This window comes from Elaeis guineensis, chromosome 4 (assembly GCF_000442705.2).
Source record: "Elaeis guineensis isolate ETL-2024a chromosome 4, EG11, whole genome shotgun sequence".
NCBI lineage: Eukaryota > Viridiplantae > Streptophyta > Magnoliopsida > Arecales > Arecaceae > Elaeis > Elaeis guineensis.
The window spans coordinates 118,941,076-118,962,212 of NC_025996.2; the positions used below are offsets into that span (position 1 = coordinate 118,941,076).

Consider the following 21,137-nt stretch of genomic DNA (forward strand, 5'->3'; position numbering starts at 1 on the left):
CAATAGTTACATTTTTTTTCAGAAGCATCGTATACCAATCATGATTAAATATTTAAATATCAGGTACTGATTGTTCATGGGTTGTAAGTACCTTCAAAAATTCCAAACTCTCATGAGTGAGATGATAGCTTTGGAGCATTAAATTTTGATAGGATAATAGATTAGAAGACTTTGGAATATTGATCAGAAAGTGATCCAACGGTTCCTCATGTTCATCACATAAAGGACATCTTCTGGCAATGTTGTTATCTTTGTTGATCAGATTTTCAATGGTCAAGATTTTATCATGATAATAGAGTCATGAAAAAAGTTTAGTCTTCTCTGGGATAGAGAGCTCCAATATGATTTTACCAATGCGAGAGATCACTCCTCCGTGCATGAAGAAATCATAGCGGTATTTAACTTTACAGATGCTGTTTGCATTCCACTTTTAGTTCCATTCATCAAGGCCAGAATAGCGAGGAAGTACAGAGAAGTAAAATTAGGTTCTGAAGCTCCGTCATTACTTGCGAGCTCGTTGGGAGTCTGAATCTCATTGAAAGAAAAACTCTCCCACCGTACAATTTTGATTCCTCATAAAGTAGAATAGGTTAGAAAAGGAGAGTTTTAATTCGCTCTCCACTAAACAATTGTCGTGCCAAAAGAGAATTTGACATCTATTGCCGACCTTTAAACGAAAGCACTGTTTGAAAAGGCCAAACAAATTTAATAAATTCCTCCAATCAGGTAAGGGAATTCATAGTAAATATTTCGATGGTCCTGTAGGCAACCTTCTAGTATGGTAGATGGCTTTAATTAGCAAATACAATGGCTTATGTTGATTGTTGAAGTATCTGCACCATCATTTGAGTAGAAGAGTTTGGTTAAGGATGGAGAGATTCTTTAACTCCTAAACCTCCTAAGTTTGTTATATTTAATCATGGGCCTTATACATGGGATTGCATTGAACATTGTCTACCTAATTTAGCCTACTGTAATTTCTATATCTTCTGAAGCGATCTTGTTTGAGCCTTTCCCTCGTCTAATTTCATGCAATGATGCTAATTTTTTCGGTAATTTTGCAATGATGCCATATCCAAAGAGTGAAATGGTGAACAAGAGATGGATAGCTGTGCACGGAAAAATTGTGCGTCTTGTGGACCCCTCACTATCTTTACCCCAATACTTGAGAGTCCAATCAAGTACATGCGCATCAATTTATAAAATCAGATCCTTATTGTTCATCATGATGGCTATCAGCAAGTAAGTCTCTCGTTAAAAACTAACAAACTATATTCTAACAATCGCGGCCCCACATTTTAAAGCTACAGCCTCTGGATAAGACTAACTCATCTAATCCTGTTTTGTTCCAATAGCCTTGACGCTTTGAGAGCCAGAATGTCGGAAAAGAGTAGTACATGCAGTACCACTAAATAAAGTACTACCAAAAAAAACTACCATTCCCGGTACTGCTCTCTTGCCTATAAAGAAAAAAACACAGAAGCGGGTTGGCAGGGGGATTGGGAGGTAGCAGTAGCAGTGGAAGGGGCATGCAGAGGCGAGGCCAAGAAAGGGAGATGGGAAAGATGGTTCTCATCTCAATGCTTCTCCTGAAGGCAAATTCCTGTGCATGCCTCCTCCACCCCTGCTGCTACCACTCCCCTCCCCTTGTGACGTGGCTGCTCTGTCTTCCTTTAAGGTGCGTAAAAGACATCAATCTTCCCTTTCCTTGAGCTGTATTTGATCTACTGTGCTGGATTATAAGCAACCTGCACAAGTGGATAATAAGAAGAATTACAACAAGATAAAGATGTTATTTGGATTAGGATCACTGTGCATTAAGATTTTGTTGCAATCTGCGACATTTGCTATAATAGCTTCTGAACGTCCAGTGAATGGATGTTTAACTGCAGTAGCATCTGTTGTGTAACCAGAATCATGGTGGGAATTTAGCATTTTTGTTTAATTAATAGCATCAAATTACATTATCATCCTGATTAGTAAAAATATTCTTTACTTTGGTTAGTTTTGATTTCAGCAGATGATATCATCATTTCTTTTTCATTATTTTTTGATTAAATAACAGCTGCTGTCTTAAATTCCCACACCAGATAGATTTCGTTAAGAAATGGCCATTATGATCATTGCTATAAAATATTCTTTAATCATGACAGGGTGATTTATTTTTTTGGGTAACCGGCATCATAGAAACCTTGCTGTATACGTATACATATGCATAGTGTGTATGTATTGATGCATATATGTATGCAAGCATGCGTGTGCAAACGATTAAACATGTAGTTACGATCGTTGCTTAATTGTGTATGTATGCATGGATGTATGTATATATGTATATATGTATGCTTGTGTATTATGCAAATCATGAAGATCAAATAATGCCCTTATAATTGTAGCTCAATTGCTACTAATATATCAGCATCTATCATAAATGATGATGATATTTCAACATCCAAGTGATAGACATAATGGAAGGCCTCTGAGTGAGAAGTTATTATAATTGTGTCGTACTTAAGCCACAGTTTGTTAGTCCATCCAGTAGGAGAGAAGATAAGAAGAGGACAGGTAACTTCAAATTTTGCTTGTTTTTCAGCCTTTTTAAACCATTTAGGCTCACGTTTTATACCCAATTAAGGTCTTCTTTCCTTGTCTTTTGGTCTCATTTTTTTTTTTTAATTATGGTTTGGATTCATTATTGGCAGTTTGCTTTTTCTTAGTGAATTGGGTTTGCCTGAAGTAGAATGAGAATGAGAAATTAGATTGTATTTATTAATATATATAATATAATATCAAACTTAACAAAAATTTATAAAAAGTTTTAATTTGAATTAGAGGTGCAAACAAATCGAGCTACTCATGGCCTACTTAGATTAGATTCAACAATAATCATGCTTCGATGGAGCTTAATAAGCTTGAATAATTTTGAGTCGAATTTGAGTATCAAGATACTCGATTTGAAAGCTCATGAATCCATTCGAATGTGTGTGTATATATATATATATATATATATATAAATAATTTATAATATATATTATTTATAATATATATAAATATAATTATATATTATGAGTAGGTTAAAGGTCGAATTTGAGCTGTGATATTCGAGTTGATTAGATGTCAAGGATTATCTTTTTTTCATCAAGTCATATTTGAGTTTGGGATATTATGGCTCGATTGATTTTAAGGTGAATTTTGAGTCTAAATATTTTGAATTTAATTAAGCTCAAATCTTTAGTTATTCAACTCAGCTTGATCTAATTATATTTTTTAATTTTATTTTTAATTTGAACTATTAAATATTTATAAAAATAATAATATAAAAATAATTTAGTATAAAATGGGAAGAGGAGATGAAGAAGTAAATTAGGCTTAGGAAATCAAGAAGTAAATTAGGCTCACTCATGACTTAGCAACATCACTAACACACTGCCTGTTGTCCCATGCTCTACTCTAATTCTCCAAACACCAACAAATCTGATGTCTTTAAAAAAAAAAAAAGAAAAAAAAAAAGAAGAAACCCACCAATCCCACGGAACCTTTGGTTAGCATAATCAGAATTGGTCAAATTAAAGATGGACATAGAAGAAGGAATAGTATGTGTTTTGTGTAAAGCTAGTTCTGTATCCATTAATCACATTCTTCTCCCTTGCCCTTCAGTAAAGAATACCTAGGGCATTTATTAAAAAAAAAAAAAAAAAAAAAACCTAAGGCAAGCTGAGGACTTTAAAGGCAGATTGTTTTTGCTCTTTTTCGGTTGGGTTCGCTGGAGGAAAAAGAGGATGAAATCTATCCTATACATTAAAGTGTGTCTCTCCGCTCTCTCCGTATGTCATATGGCATGCCCATTGAACTCTTCTTTCACTTTCCCTGCATGCCATGTGGCATGCCCACTGTACTTCTCCTAGTGTTTTTTTTTTCTTTTTATTCGGCGTGTTGTAGACTCTCTCTGGAACTTTTTCAACCTCTCGCGGATGTCCGTCTCTTCTCTACTCTCTTCGCCGCTTCCTTTCACTACTCTCCGTTGTCACCTTTCTCTTCACTGTCATTGGTGTTGGGCTTCCCTTCCAATCTCCCTCAGGTGCTTGCCTTCCTGTAGATCTTCGAAAAAAGAGATGCCGATGTCCTCTTTACTCTCCTTACCGCCATCTCTAGGCGGTCTCCATTGTCACCTTCCTTTCCATTGTCATCGGCATTGGCTTTTTCTTTCGATCTCCCTCAGGTGCATGTCTTTCTATAGATCTCTCAAAAAAAGAGAAATGAAAAGAAAAAAAAATGAGGAAGATGAGGTGAGCGGCAGAAGCTTCACCTCTCTTCTTTTTTTTATTTATTTTTTTATTTTTTCACTCATCCAACATACAACACACACAGAAGAAAGAGTGAGGGAGAATATGAGGATGAGAGAGAATAGGGAAGAGAGCACAATAGAGAGAGAATACAGAGAAGAAAGAGAAAAAGAGAGTACGAGCATAAGAGAGGGGGTTCGGTTTCAATAAAAATAGGGGAGGAAGAAGGGTGCACGTGCGAGAAAGAGATAGAGAGGGAGAGTAGAGAGCAAGGGGGAGAGAGAACGGAAAGGGATTTCTGATCCATCGAACAAAAGAGAGAGAGGGTTTTTTTTTTCTTCGATGGTATGCAGCTGCCCTGCGCCCAACCGCATCCAACCACGAGTCTGCGACATGCGGACCCCTGCGTGATCCGGCCCAAACCCCCGTCACTGTATGGATGGTGTGAAGAGGAATAAAAAATATACCTCAAATTCATGGAGTGGGGAACAGAAACTATTTTGATCTCATCACTAGATCTTGGTCGGAGTTTTTGAGAAGAAGAGAAAGATAGGAGCTTCTAGGAAGAAGAGGGGGAAGAAATAATCGAAAAGGAGGATGGGTTTTGGTGGAGGAACGGATTGGAAGAAAGTGGAGAAGAGTTTAGAAGAGAAAAAAATAATAGAAAGAAGAAGAAAATTGAAAAAAAAAATAATTTTGTCAAAAATTCTTTTAATGTGCATTTTCATAAAGATTCTCAACTTCCTAACACTACGATGCATTTTCATAAAGATCTTCAACTTCCTAACACAAAGTTTTCAATACAAAAAGATTAATAATGATATGAATGAATAAAAAATATTTATGCTGGATTTTTAGAAAACTTTGAATGCTTTTGTTTTTTTTTTTTGAGAAAACTTCTGGATTTCTAAAAAAATATGTTTTGATTATCGTTGGTTGATCAAAAAAATAAATTAAAAAAAATTCTAGCAGGAGAGATAGTGAAATATGATGGATGGAGTATTTTTTTTAGGAGCTATATAAAAAATTTAAAATAAAAGAATATTCAATCCGATGGTGAGGAACACTGTTGGGGTTCAAATCCAATTTAATGCTGAGCAGCAGTGGTAAGTCATGGTTGTTCATTGTTCCACCTCATTTTATTTTATGATTTTTTTTTTGCTACTGCATTGGATGTTTCACTATAGCAACCCTTTCTCTTTTCTCTCTTTCGGACGGTGATGCATTGCTTTGTGATGGTTGCCATCCATTGGCAATAACATGTCAATGTTCTGATGAGTCATATGTGGCATCATCCTTTACCTCTAGGTCTATTCAATATTATGCATAGTTTTCATAAATATTGATTATTTAATTATAATATTTATTTAGATATTTTTATGTTGATTATTTTAGCTTAAATATTTTAGATAATTTTATTATATAGTTTTTTTTTTAAATTTATTTTTTTCGTTCGTAGGAGTCTCAATTAAATAGAAGGTTTGGAGCAGTCGAATAGAGAATTTTAGATCCATTTCAATCAACTGAGAGGCTTGGAATAGATATGATAATATTTTTTTCTCAATAAAATTTATAAAAATTTATTATTTTTTATAAATTTTTTTACTGTTATTTGGTAATTTAAAAAATTTATTAAGTTGATGTTTATTTGATTTTAAGATTAGATAGCTTGAAAGTAATTATATAATAAAAAATTATTAGTATAAATTTAATTTAAAAATTATAGATTTTTTACTATTTTAATAATTTTTTTAATAATAAAAATAATATTTATGATATAGATATATTTTTTTAGAAAAAAAAGTTAGTTACAATTATCTATAATTTAATATATTTAAAATAATTTTAGTGATTCTAGTTCATATCTCTATAAATATTTTAAAATATATTTAAGATTTATTTTTAATTAGTTGTCTAAATTCTTTTTATAAATATTTAATTTTTTTAAATTATAATTATATAAATAGATATTGTTGAAATTTTATTAGAAAAAAATTTAAAAAAAATATGAAGAAATTAAAATTACTTAAATTAATATACAAAATTGAGATTCAATATAATATAATGAAGTTATCGATTGCACCCATCAGATAAGACTGTAAAATAAATTTTAAATCAATGTCGAAAAAGATCTTGTCTTTTTTTTTTTTTTTTTTTCATTGATTTTTGGTATATTTTTTTCTATTTTTTTATTTATTTTTTTTCATTCGTAGGAGTCTCAATCGAATGAGAAGTTTTGAGTAGTCGAGATAATTCTCTCTCCCTCTCTTAACGAAATTTATTAAAATATATTATTTTTTATAGAATACTTTTTTTATTGTCATTTAGTAGTCTAAAAAATTTATTACTGTCTTGATGTTAATTTTAAAAAAAATTAAAATCAAAAATAAAGTTTTAGATAAAGATGATATTTGATGTCTTATACATGATGTATGTAGTTGTTGTACCACTATTAAGTACTAATTATTTTACATTAAATAATTATATAATTTTAGAGAATATAAATACAATCAATATAATTTTTTTAAAAAATAAATTATATTTTTTAAAAAATATTAATTTTTTATTATTAAAATATTTTATTTTATTTTTTAACATCATTTAGACAGAGACCGCTGCATAGCAGTTGATGTCAGCTGCTACTAGCTATATTGTGGTAGCTAAAAGACATAATGCCAGGATTTTTCTAAAGCATAAATATCTCCAATGCAGTTGATCCCTCATTAGCGCCCACTAAATTTTTCAAGCTTGGCAATTCTCATGTATTTCGGGCTTTTAACATGATGCATGATACTTGCTATGAATAAATGGTTCTAATGGCCCAGCCTCGTTTGGGCTCTTGGACCCAACCAAGGAGCAGAGACCATGAGACGTGCTTGGCACGCACGTGCGTGAGGGGAGGAAGCAGACTCCCATCGTCTCTCCCGATTCCATTAGGATTGAGGGGGATAAGGCCATCCAAAATCATTCTATAGGAAGCCTAACTCAGGCTTATAAACAGGTGATCCCCTATCCTTTGAATCCACCACCGAATTCAAAAATAACGGTGGATCATTCAAGAGTTCTCAAGATTTTTCCGTGGGTTGCTGCTAGGAAGGGATCATCGGAAACATGATGTGAGGGCTCGTTGTATTTCAATAAGAAGTTCCAGCCCTATTTTTCTTTATTTTCGGAGTTCTTCTCGCCGATTAGAGACGACGAACTATTGGTTTGGGCAAGAATAGGATTTTTCTTGTTTCGAGCTAGTTACGAGTCTTTTCACTTGTTTTGTTGGTCATTGACAATTATGGCTGTTGGAGTCATCTGTTGATTGCTATCAGATTTTGCCATCGATCGTTGGCTCAAAGATTCGTGTTGGTCATTGACAATTATGGCTGTTGGAGTCATCTGTTGATTGCTATCAGATTTTGCCATCGATCGTCGGCTCAAAGATTCGTGGTCATGGGCCGATGAAGAGGGGAGAGAAAAAAAGATTCGGGTGCTCTATTTTGGAGTAGAAGAGAGGAGATGGTTTTTCTCTCTTCTTTAGTTAATAGTTCATCAATTAATTAATTAATTAATTAATTAATTTTTTAAAATTATTTATTTATTCTCTCTTTTTTGGATGGATGAGGAAAATTTAAGAAAGAAAAATTTTAGGGACCAAGGAGGGTGGACCCTGGTCAAAAAGGTTTTAGATGATTACATTTAATTTATTGGATCTTACTTCATAAAATAAATTTTATTTAATAAAAAAATAATTTATCACATGGTTAATTCAGATGTTAGTTTGCGGGGCATGACAATAGTGGAGGCTATTTGGCAACCTATCGTTCTCAAATCAGTTCCCATGATAAGAGTAACAACTTATGCGAGCTCATTTCTCACAAAAGAAAAATTCAGAATTTCCACAGGATCATTTATCTTAATGGACTCATCAGTACAGCTTGTCTTTTTTGGGCTTACTAGATTGAAAACCACAAGTATTTGGTTCAAAAAAATTAAATTTACTAGCCATACCCGAATCCAAACTTTACTGCTTCCATGCTTGGCAAGCAGTGAACAAGTTGAATCTGCATACCAAACAACCTAAGTGGCAAAGTTTGGAGAATGGTTGCAAATGTATCTTGAGTTATGGATCTTTTTCTGCTATTCATTCCTCTTCAGATGTGAGTCCATCACCTTTACCAATGGGTAATGCAATTAACTCAGTCCTTGGTTCTATATGTTCGAGTACAGGAACAAGTTCTTTGCACATTCGATGGTAAATTAACCAATGCTACATGTAGGTAAAAGAAAAACATGGACAAATATTAGACATCCAGCTGAAGTTCCACTTTCAGACCCCTCAAAATCTCAACCTTGGGAAAGTTAGGTTAACAGTAGGATAAAACACATCTCCATGAGGCATCATATGAGGATATATTTGCCAATTAAATATGATAAATAGTACATAAGATTGGATGCTGTTAAAAAGGCATCTGCACAGAATCAAAACTAAAACTAGTTAAGAAAAAAAAAAACACAACATACAGGAGTCAAAAGTCCACGACTTCAATATGACAGAATGATTCTAAGATTGTAGGTTAGTATTTAACTTGAGAGACATTTTCAAAAATGCATAGGGAATAATATGAAGCTATTGAAACTATCATTTCCAGTTTTAGGCAAGAAATTTTCTGCTGAGCTATTAATGTGATCAAGAAGTCAGAAGTGCACGAGCTACGTTCCATCTGCAAGGTTGATTCAACTGATTGCAAAGATGACAAGATTCTGAGATCTTATCGGGAACAATCAATTTCTCATGGATTGTCATTTGCTCTCAAGATCTTGGTTCCTGATCATCTAAAGAAGGAATTCACATGATAATCAAATACATCCATTATAACCACACCCAAGAAAGAAAGGAAAAAAGTCCAGAAAGAGGGTGCCATTGTACATCATCAATTTGTTCACCATGATATTACAATCATTTTCAATGCAACTAATATGCTGCAAACAATGCGTGCTTTACACATAGCTAGTCCATGTGAGGCCAATGATTCAGAAAAAGGATGATCGTCAACTGTTAGTAAACCTAATTAAAATTCAACAAATTCAGATGTAATCACAAATGATAATTGAGCAATAAATAGAAGTGGCATCACTAGCAAAAAAGAGAGAAAAAAAAGCATGATTATAAACTCGATCAGCTGTAACTAATGTATAAAATTATATAGATATAAACAATAGCAAGGAATATACAAGTCTGATTGGCAATTGTAAGTTAAAGAGAGAATTTCCTCTTGTATACTCAAGTTGCTGAATTAGGATTAGCATTTCCCCTTTTCTGTTTTTTTAGTTTGACGATTCTCCAATTCAATTTTTGTCGATCAAGTATTCATGTATGCTAAGAGCAAGGGAATATGTAATTTTACAAATAATGAAATTGAATATGAAGCTTTGGCCGTAGGACTCTGGATAGCTAGAGAATCGGGAATACAAAATTTGAAGGCTTGCAGTGACTCCCAGTTGGTCATCGGGCACATTCAGGGCAATTATGAGGTTTGAGGGAGAACATGATGAGATATCTCCAGAAGATCAAGGATCTGGCATTTTTATTTGATAAGTTTGAAATTCAACAGATATCCAAATCGGCGAACTTTAGGATCAATTTGCTGTCTAGGTTGGCGATATCGGCACCACCTGAACTGTCTAAAAAAATCTTTTTTGAGGTGATGAGCCGATCAAGCATTGAAGAGCAGACGATCATAATGCAGATAGATGAGGAACCCTCTTGGACTGATTTGCTAGTCAGCTACCTTAAAGATGGAACACTGCTAGCAGATTGAAAGGAAGTTCGAAAGATAAAGTATCAGTCATCTAGATACCTCTTTTATGAAAGAAAGATGTACAAGAGGTCTTACTCACTGTCTTTTCTCAAATGCCTACAACCATCCAAAGCCGACTATGCACTCAAAGAGGTGTATGAAAGTATTTGCGGAAATCATATCAGCAAAAGAGCACTGGCTTACAAACTCCTGCGACAGGACTACTACTAACCGATAATGCCAAAGGATTCCGAGAATTATGTGATGCGGTGTGATAAGTGCCAAAAAAATTCTAACATACAACGATTACTTGTAGTGCCAACTACTCTCATTTGTGCCCCCTGGGCTTTTACACAATGAGGGATGGATATCCTCAGTCCCTTTCCATAGATATCAGGTCAATGTAAGTTTCTACTCGTCACTGTGAACTACTTCACTAAATAGGTAGAGGCCGAACTACTGGCCCACAACATAGAAATAAAGATGATAGACGTCATCTAAAAATTGATCATATATCGATTTGGCTTCCCTCAAGTACTGATTACCGACAATGAGCATTAATTAATAGAGGCAAAATTTGAAGAATTCTATGATGAACATGGGATCTCACACTACTTTACTTCCGTCACCCATCCTTAGGCTAGAGGTGAAGCTGAAGTGACAAATCATACTATCCTACAAGGGTTGAAGACAAGGTTAGATAGAGCCAAAGGATCTTGAGCCGACAAGCTTCACCTTATACTTTGGGCATACAAGATGACACCAAGAGTTCCAACAAGAGAAATCTCTTTCGGCTTGGCCTTTGGGATGGAAGCAGTAATCCCCATTGAGATTGGAGTCCCATCGGCATGAGTTGAGAACTACGACAAGCAGACTAACTCAGAAAGGCTGTGTGCCGATCTAGACCTACTTGAAGAAGTCAAAGAAAGAATGCATGTCCGAATGGCAGCTTACCAACATAAGGTCACTAGGTATTACAACTTCAGAGTCCAAAATAAGGTCTTCAGGGTTAGCGACCTGGTCCTGTGCAAGATAGAAGTTTTCCAACCTGAGGAGTGAGACAAGCTAGCCCCAAACTAAGAGGATCCATACCAAGTAAATGAAATCATCAAGTCGGAAACCTACCGACTGAAACAGTTGGATGGAATAGCACTCTCCTGACCATAAAATTTGGAGAACCTTCGAATATACTATCAGTAATGTATTACATAACCCTCCTCAATAAAATTTTTATTTTTTTTTTTGAAAACAATGGTTTCTTGTCTGCTCGTCAATCCACAGAAAAATTGAAAGATGGTCTTTGCTTGACATAGTCAATTGAAGACTAAAGACGGTCTTTGATCGGTTCAGTCAATTGAAGATAACAATGATCTTTGATCGATTTAGTCAATTGAAGACAAAAGACGATCTTTGATCAGCTTAGTCAATTGAAGATAAAAGATGGCTTTTGATCGGTTAGTCAACTGAAGAAGCTTTTGATTGGCTTTAAATTAGAACGAAATGGTCTTTTACTAGACTAACGAAAGAATAATTATCAATCAAGAGCAAGCACATATTCACAACATATGAAGAGAAGCAAACTAGATTTTCATTAAAATATTTACAAAGACAGATGCTTGTAGCACTGTCCCATAAAAAAAAAAAGAGAAGAAGAAGAAAAAGAAATGATAAGGGGAGCTCACTCATCCGAGGAGAAGGCCTCTATCTCCTCACCACTATTGCTAGAGAAGAGATAGTGGAGGTCCAGCCATGGCAATATTTATCATAAACGGGCCTTACAGTCTTTGAACCTGAAGATAAAGATAGTGGCAGCAATGCTGGTGACATTCTCCTTAAATGCTGTCGAGGTCTTGTACTCTTAGACAGTGCTCACAGACTGCGTGGGGAATATGCTTGATAGAAGGAACCCCCTTGCCCTTGGCAGGTAGCGATGGTGGTGGAGCGGATGGCATTCTGAGTGAAGGAGGCTGGTCGGATCCTACCCTCTTGGCCTTCTTCTCGACGGCCCTCCTCTCTTTGACTAAGTTCTTAATAGGTTTCTTGGCGGGCCTCATGGTGACAAGGGAGAGGGAGAGTTTTTGCAAGAGCTATAGAAAATAGGATGGAGGATGAAGCTTTCACCATCCATCAGCCATTTTTATAAGCGCAAGCACCCATACTAACCGCCAATCACCAGCCTAGATAGTGAGGCCACCCCCCAGGCCATAAATGGCACATCTTCTTAACCTTGGAAGTCGACTCAGGTGATGCCTCATAGACCAAAATATCACCACATGGCGTGCTCCTACAGGCCTGACATCGCTTCCCCGATTTTATTCCGTTGAAAGAAGTGGCGGCTATCATTCCCCACGACCGTGCTCACTCTAGTCAAATCCACCTTGAATACATCGAGAGTTACAGAATGTTGGGACACCATCCACAATTAATGCACGAGACGTCCAGTGGAAAGAGCACCGAGGAGTCCTCATTAGAAATGAGAGATCTCTTGAATGAGGGTCGATGATGATGTTAAACAGCATCACATATAACGAAAGAAAAGACAACATAAGATAAGTGTTCGCTATTGCATTTATGTAGTTTATCATGATTACAAGGACATCATCACCCCAAGCTGACGATATCAAAAGCTGTTACATCCGACCATGACCAGCCTCAGTCTTTGATGCTTCATCGAAAACTTCCTCATGGATCTCCTTGCTATCAGGACCAAGCTCGTGGATCTTCACCCCCTGGACCTACCTCAAATGGTAGAGGGGTCAGCATTGCCTTCAGGAGAAAAATTGGAGAGATCGAACCTTGGGAACACCATCTTGATCCGATTCTGACATGTCCAAAAGCCAGCTGTATAACCTGCATCGAACATATGTCGGATCGTATCATCTGAAGACATGGGATCGGCTAATCCTTGTCTGACCAGGTCTTGGATCCCATGACCGTCTGCCGACTTTCCCTCGACCTATACTCAGCAACCATGTTTCCCAAATACTCAAGCCTAGAAATCCTCTCTTGGGCAATGCGAAGATTCTTTTGAAGCCATGCCACATGATCGGCAAAGTGCCCTCTTGCTTCTTTGGCAGTAGCCTCCGACGACTCCAATTCTGAAATCCTTCCATAAGACAATGGAGTTGGCAATGGAGGTATTGCTACTTGGCAGCGGTGCCCCAGGTAGCATCCTCGGCAAGTTTTGATAACTTTGTAGACTTAGCTGCTAATCGAGTCTTCTCCATAGAGTACTTCACTATATTCTGATGAGTGGTCATCTTTAGCTAGTCAATTTGGATCGAAGCCTCATCGAATGCTTTCTTAGTCTTCGATAGCTTCTTTTTCTATGCAGTAACTTTCTTATTCAATTCCTTGACTTTCTTCTCTAGGTCACCTATACGAGACCTGATCCTTACTGTAGAAGCCGTAGGTAAGGACTCAGTGATAAAAATTGAAGGAGTATATTCGTCAAAATTGTGCTGACATGACTAAATATATGAAAAAAAAAGAACACAAATTTAAAAATTTCACTTCATTAACAATGATTTTTCTATAGGAAAAAAAGAAAAGAAAGAAGTACAAGGATGTCTCATCTCCCAACCTCATCTTGAAGATTGAAAGGATCTGGTATAACTCTTGAGGGATTCGGGGATGCTTCAGATGGACTAGCGGCAGGTGATGGAGGAGCTCCGACTGCTGCCTCTTCTCTCCCAACCTGTCTCTCGGTAGTCATAGGAGGAGCCGGCTCATCCGTGGCCTCCTCTTCACCCTCATCCTCATCCAAAAAGGAGAGGTTGGCTTTAGGGAGTCAAGCTGTGACAAGGTAGTAGTAATTGTCGAATCTGACCCCATATCCCTCATTGAAGGACTCTTGGCTGAATGCGACCATGGCATTGTACTATTCCTCTGACATCTTAAAGCTATCGACTGCCTTGGCCATCTCCTACTCAAATCCACCGAAGCCTTGAAGGACTCCATGGCCAATCGATGGGCCTCAATAATCTTCTTCTCAGCTTTTCGCTTGGCCTCGACGATCCGATCCTTGGCCTACTGCTTGGCCTTGGCGACCCGTTCTTCGATCTTTCGCTCAACCTCGTTGAGCTTCGCATTGGCCTCCTAGAGCTCCTCTCCCTTCCGTGCAAGATTGATGGAGATTTTATTTAGGGACTCCCTCAACTTATTAGCCTCCCCCTAGCTGCATCGGCTTGCATGTGCGCCTCCATAGCATCGAACTAAGCCTTCTGGTGTAGACTCCTATGGATCTTCGTTCTGTGCACATGGCCCCAAAGAATGATTAGAAAATGAAGCATCTGCATGAAAATCATGATTAGCTAAAAGAAGAGAAGAGAAATTGAGAGGTAAATCAAAGAACGAGTGTTGCTCCCTAGATTGATTTTGATGATTACAAAGCAGTTGAAGGGGTACTAATTATTTTCATTTGAAAAAGATCTATTGCTCTTCAGGAGCAAAATCATAATTTTACCAAAATCCTGATTTGAAAGTATCAAATGATAGAACAAAAGATTTGTGATCCATTGACGAAAATTTCAGTATTTTTGGACTTGTATTTTGAAAGATATGCATGTTTGAATTTCATGAGTCGACCCATGAGTCAACTCATGGCACATGAGCTGTTTGGCACGCAGAATTTTTGGCTTGGCACAACCTGTGAGTCGACCCATGAGTCGACCCCCAAGGCATGAGTCGACCCCTGCAGTTTTTAGGCCAAAAATTGCAGAACCTTATTTTTTGGTAATTCTCTGAATTCTTCCACAGAGGTCGACCCATGAGTCGACCCCCAGGCATGAGTCGACCCATGAGTCGACCCCTGTGATGGGATTTCTCTACAACGGCTAGTTTTTAACCCGTTTTAGGTACTTTTAATGCTCATTTAATGTGGTCTAACGGCTCTTTTTCAGCCTAGAATATTTTCTTCTATTTCTTAAAGCTATAAAAGAAACAAAAAGGTGGAAAACAAGGTGTGCATTCAAGAGAGATAGAAAGATTTTTGAAGAGCATTCAAGAGCATTCAAAAGAGAGAATTTGAAAAAGGGTTTTTCAAGCCAACTTTTTAGCCCTAATCAAGAGTTCATTCAAAGCTTTCAAGAGGCCTTTAATCCAAGCTCACCAACTCCTTAAGTGCACATTCAAGTCTCCAACCACTTTGAAGAAATTCAAAAAGGATCTTCTTCTCTTAGTAAAGTGTATTTAAAGTTATATTCGCTCATTAAAGGAGCTTTCTCTGTACTTATTTATGCTATAAATTATTTTACTCAGTTTGAGTGATTGTTTTTATTTTGGAGGGATTTCAAAATAAGGAAAGGTTGATCCAAACCTAGAATCGGAGTGTATTGGGTTGACTTGTATCCGAGAAACAAGTGGTCTAGCTTGGGATAGCTAGAGTCGAGTTTCCAACGTTTGTATTCGGGTTGAATACAAGTTTAGTGGATTAGAATTTCCAAGTAGGAGCTTGGGGAGTGGATGTAGGTGCAAGGTTGGCACCGAACCACTATAAATTCTTTTGTTTGTGGTGTGCATAATTGCTTCCCTTTAACTCTTCATTATTTTCTTGCATTCTTGCTTTTAGCCATTAGTCCTGAATTAACTTTACTCTCCATATTCATTTAGCTATTGTCAAACATTTTTCATAAGTCATAAGTTAAGCTTAAAATTTTTAGAAACCCAATTCACCCCCCCTCTTGGGTTGCATAGCTGGGCAACAAGTGGTATCAGAGCCCGGTGCTCTAGCCCTTCTTTGATCGAAACAATCAAAGAGCCAAAGATCTATGGCAACCCACGTCGGCACTTCTCTAGCCGAGGGGCAATCCATCAACCGACCTCTACTTTTCAATAGGTCTAATTACACCTATTGGAAAGCTCGGATGAAAATATTCATACAAGCACTCGACTATGATATGTGGAGTATCATAGTGAACGGTCCTCACACACCCACTAAAATTATAGATGGTGAGGAATCAACCAAACCCGAGAAAGAATGGGATGAGGTTGATAAGAAGATGGCCCAATTAAATGCTAAAGCAATGAATGTTCTTTATTGTGCTCTTGATGCAAACGAATTTAATCGCATTTCTACTTGCTTATCTGCTAAAGAAATATGAGATAGGTTAGAAGTAACCCATGAGGGAACCAATCAAGTAAAAGAGTCTAAAATAAACATGCTTGTGCATAAATATGAATTGTTTAAAATGGAGCATGATGAGTTCATTACTGGAATGTTTACTCGCTTTACTAATATTATTAATGGTTTAAAGAGTCTTGGTAAGTCCTATACTAACAGTGAGCTTGTAAGAAAGATTCTCAGGTCCTTACCAAGAACTTGAGAAGCCAAAGTGACTGCCATCCAAGAAGCCAAGGACTTGAACATTCTACCTCTGGAAGAGCTTTTTGGATCTTTGATGACTCATGAGCTAAGTATGAAGCAACATCAAGAGGAAGAAGTCAAAAAGAAAAGAACCATTGTCCTAAAATCCACGGCTCCACCAGATGAAGAATCTGATGACACTGAAGATGAAGAACAGATGAAGAGATGGCACTCATCACCCGAAGATTTAAGAAATTTTTGAGAAAAAGGAAACAGGGGATGAGGAAGAGGCCATTCACAAAAGGAGAACAAAGCAAAGAAAAAGAGAAAGACCAACCCCTTATCTGCTACGAATGCAAGAAGCCGGGACACTTCAAATCTGAATGCCCACAACTGAAGAAAGGTCCCAAGAAGTTCAAGAAGAAGGCCATGATGGCTACATAGAGTGCGAGTGATGACTCAAGCTCCGATGAGGAAACCTCAACCGAACAAGCCAACCTGTGCCTTATGGCACATGAAAATGAGGTAATTTCCGAAACTCCTAGTGACTTTACATTTGAAGAATTACTTGAAGCATTCTATAATTTAGTTGATGAATTAAAGAAACTAGGGATGAAAAACAAAGAGCTAAAATTGAAAAATCAATCTTTATTGAAACAAACTGAAAACATTTCAATTGAAAAATCCACCCTGCTTCAAGAAAATCAAAGCTTAAAGAATGAAATTGCCAAGCTGAAACCAATAGTAGAAAAGTTCACCTTGAGTTCAAATAAACTCAATATGATTCTTGATAATCAAAAAACCGTGTATGATAAGGCTGGACTTGGGTATAACCCTTTGAAGAAATAAAAATATCTAAAAAATATTTATATAAACTCTTTAAGTAACAAGTCTACCAATATTACTTGTTTCAAATGTGGTAGAGTAGGACATAAGTCATACACTTGCTTCTCTAACAAGTATGCAAACTCAACTATAAAGAAAATATGGGTTCCAAAAGGAACCATTGTGACTAACCAAAAAGGATCCAAGAAAGCTTGGGTACCTAAAATAAAAATTTGACTATTGCTTGCAGGTGTGTCTAGCATCCCAAGGAGGAAACAGAAAATGGTATCTTGATACTGGATGCTCGAGACACATGACTGGTGATGAATCCTAATTCATCACCCTTGATGCTAAGGATGGAGGGATGGTCACCTTTGGAGATAATGGCAAAGGAAAGATCATCGGGATAGGTAACATTGATATCACTCCCTCCAAATTCATTGAAAATGTATTGTTAGTTAATGGTTTAAAGCATAACTTACTTAGCATTAGTCAATTTTGTGATAAAGGATATAAAGTTATTTTTGAATCGTCTGTGTGCATTGTAACTAGTCCTATTAATGATGGCATTAAATTTATTGGACATAGACATGGTAATGTTTATATGGTAGATTTAAATGATTTAGCCAAAATAAACATGCAATGCCTAGTATCCTTAAATGCTAAAGTTAATGAGACTAGTTGGCTTTGGCATCGTAGACTTGCACATATTAGCATGCATTCTCTTTCAAAATTAATTAAGAAAGAATTAGTTCTTGGTTTGCCAAAACTGAATTTTGAAAAGGATAGAATTTGTGATGCATACCAATTAGGTAAACAAACAAGAGTTTCATTTAAATCCAAAAATATTGTTTCAACTTCTAGACCTTTAGAGCTTTTGCATATGGACTTATTTGGACCAACTAGAACCACTAGTCTAGGAGGAAAACGATATGGTTTTGTAATTATAGATAATTACTCTCGTTTTACTTGGATTTTCTTTTTAGCACACAAAGATGAAACTTTTCATATTTTCACTAAATTTTACCAAAAAGTCACTAATGAAAAAGAATTTTAATTCAAAATATTCGAAGCGATCATGGAACTGAATTTAAAAATCAAGACTTTGAAAACTTTTATGATGAAAATGAAATTGGCCATAACTTCTCTGCTCCTAGGACACCCCAACAAAATGGGGTAGTTGAAAGGAAAAATAGAACCTTAGAAGAAATGGCCCGTACCATGCTTTGTGAAAGCAACCTTCCAAGATATTTTTGGACGGAAGCAATTAACACACATGTTACATTTTAAATCATGCTTTGATTAGACAAATTTTAAAGAAAACTCCTTATGAGCTTTGGAAGGAAAGAAAATCGAATATTGCATATTTTTATATTTTTGATTGCCGATGTTTTGTGTTAAATAATGGTAAAGAAAGACTTGATAAATTTGATGCAAAATCAGATGAAGCAATCTTTCTTGGTTACTCCTCCACTAGTAAAGCTTTTAGAGTTTTTAACAAAAGAATTTTAGTAGTAGAGGAGTCCATACATGTTATTTTTGATGAATCTAACGATCTTCCTTCAAGGAAGAATGAGGGTGTTGATGATGCAGATCCTCTAATAGAAGGAATGAAGGAGATCACTCTGAAAGATTCAACAACTCAAGAGGTCGAGGAACAAGAAGACAAACAGGATGAGAGAGGTGAAAAAATTTAAGAACAACCTCAAGGTACAAATGATCTACCCAAGGAATGGAGGTATGTTCACAATCACCCTAAGGAGTTAATTATTGGTGATCCTATGCATGGGGTAAAAACTCATTCTTCACTTAGAGATGTATTTAATCATTGTGCTTTTGTATCTCATCTTGAACCAAAAACTATTGAAGAAGCTAAAAATGATCATAATTGGATTAATGCAATGCAAGAGGAACTTAATCAATTTGAAAGAAATAATGTATGGACTTTAGTATCAAGACCTAAAAATTATTCAATAATTGGCACAAAATAGGTCTTTAGGAACAAATTAGATGAACATGGTAATGTAATAAGAAATAAAGCAAGATTGGTTGCTAAAGGTTATAATCAAGAAGAAGGAATTGATTTTGATGAGACCTTTGCACCTGTTGCTAGATTAGAAGCCATTAGACTTCTACTTGCATATGCTTGCTTTATGAAATTTAAATTATTTCAAATGGATGTCAAAAGTATATTTTTAAATGGATATATTGCTGAAGAAGTCTATGTAGAACAACCCCCGAGTTTTGAAAATCATGCTTTTCCTAATCATATTTTTAAGTTAAATAAAACCTTATATGGACTAAAACAAGCACCTAGGGCTTGGTATGATAGGCTAAGCAAATTCTTACTAAATAATAATTTTTCAAAAGGTAATGTAGACACAACCCTCTTTATCAAAAGAAATCAAAATGATATGTTAGTAATACAAATTTATGTTGATGACATAATTTTTGGGTCTAGTAATGAATCTCTTTGTCAAGACTTTGCTAAGCTCATGCAGGGGGAGTTCGAGATGAGCATGATGGGAGAACTCACTTTCTTTCTCGGACTTCAAATCAAACAAACAAAAGAAGGAATATCCATCACCCAAAGCAAGTACACCAAGGAACTACTCAAAAGATTTGGAATGGAGAACTCCAAACAAATTGGCACACCCATGAGCCCCTCATGTAAGCTTGACAAGGATGAAGAAGGTAAATGTGTAGACTTAAAATACTATAGAGGTATGATTGGCTCTTTATTATATTTAACTGCAAGTAGGCCTGATATCATGTTTAGTGTTTGTTTGTGTGCTAGATATCAAACTAATCCTAAAGAGTCTCACTTGAATGCTGTTAAAAGAATCCTTAGATATCTAAATGGTACTCAAACTCTAGGATTATGGTACTCTAAAGACTCACTAATTGATTTATTAGGATATTCAGATGCTGATTTTGCTGGATGTAGGTTAGATAGAAAAAGTACTAGTAGAATTTGTCAATTTCTTGGAGTTAACCTAATCTCCTGGTTTAGCAAGAAACAAAATTCGGTAGCACTGTCTACGACTGAGGTCGAATACATTGCAGCCGGAAGTTGTTGTGCTCAAATCTTGTGGATTAAGCAACAACTCGAAGACTTTGGAATCAAACTTAATGAAACACCCATAAGATGCGACAACACAAGTGCCATAAATCTAACTAAAAATCCAATTCAACATTCATGGTCTAAGCATATTGAAATAAGACATCATTTTATAAGAGAACATGTTCAAAACAAAGATATAACTCTTGAATATATTTGCACTGAAAATCAATTAGCTGATATCTTTACAAAGGCCCTTAGTGAGGATAGATTCTGTGAAATTAGGAGAAATCTAAGAATTCTTGATCCTTATGCCTAAATATTTCTCAAATTCCAAAGATTTGATGTCAAAATTTCTTTGAGCTTAATTTCCATCATCTCTCTTGGTCTTAAAAGCTCAAAATTATTCTTCTCACAACTTGTCATTGAGCAAAATTCCTTCTCCCAAAATTTTAAATTTTTTCAAAATTTATTCATATTTTTTCTGAATTTTTGTGATTCATGAGTCGACCCCCTAGGGTCGACCCTATGGCATACTTATAATTTTCGGCCAACATCCCACGGGCTCATTCCATTTTATCTTAAAACCTGTTCATGAGCCGACCCCCTATTCTCTTCATCTTCCTCCCTTCAAGACCCATCATCCTCATCTTCTTTCTCTCCAAAACTAAGGATTTAGCCCAAGAGCATTCTCCCTTCTCCTCTCCACCTCAAATCACTCCTTGGGAAAGGAGATTTTCGCATTTTTCTCCCTTGATTGAAGCGGTTGGAGCGTGCCCTAGCTTCCACCGTTCTTCTCAAAATCATCTCTTCTCTCCGCCAAAATCCCTTTCCATCCTCTTGTAACCCTCCTTCTACTCATCCATTTGATCCTCCGA

The 21,137-nt window shown here is 36.1% G+C and overlaps 1 long non-coding RNA gene across 1 annotated transcript; it reads left to right on the plus strand.

Moving 5' to 3' along the window:
• The first annotated feature begins 1,495 nt into the window (after positions 1–1,495).
• Positions 1,496–10,259, plus strand: LOC140857562 (uncharacterized). The gene is made up of 2 exons (XR_012141026.1): positions 1,496–1,678; positions 9,712–10,259. It is a non-coding gene; the product is annotated as an uncharacterized lncRNA (long non-coding RNA).
• The last annotated feature ends 10,878 nt before the right edge of the window (positions 10,260–21,137 follow it).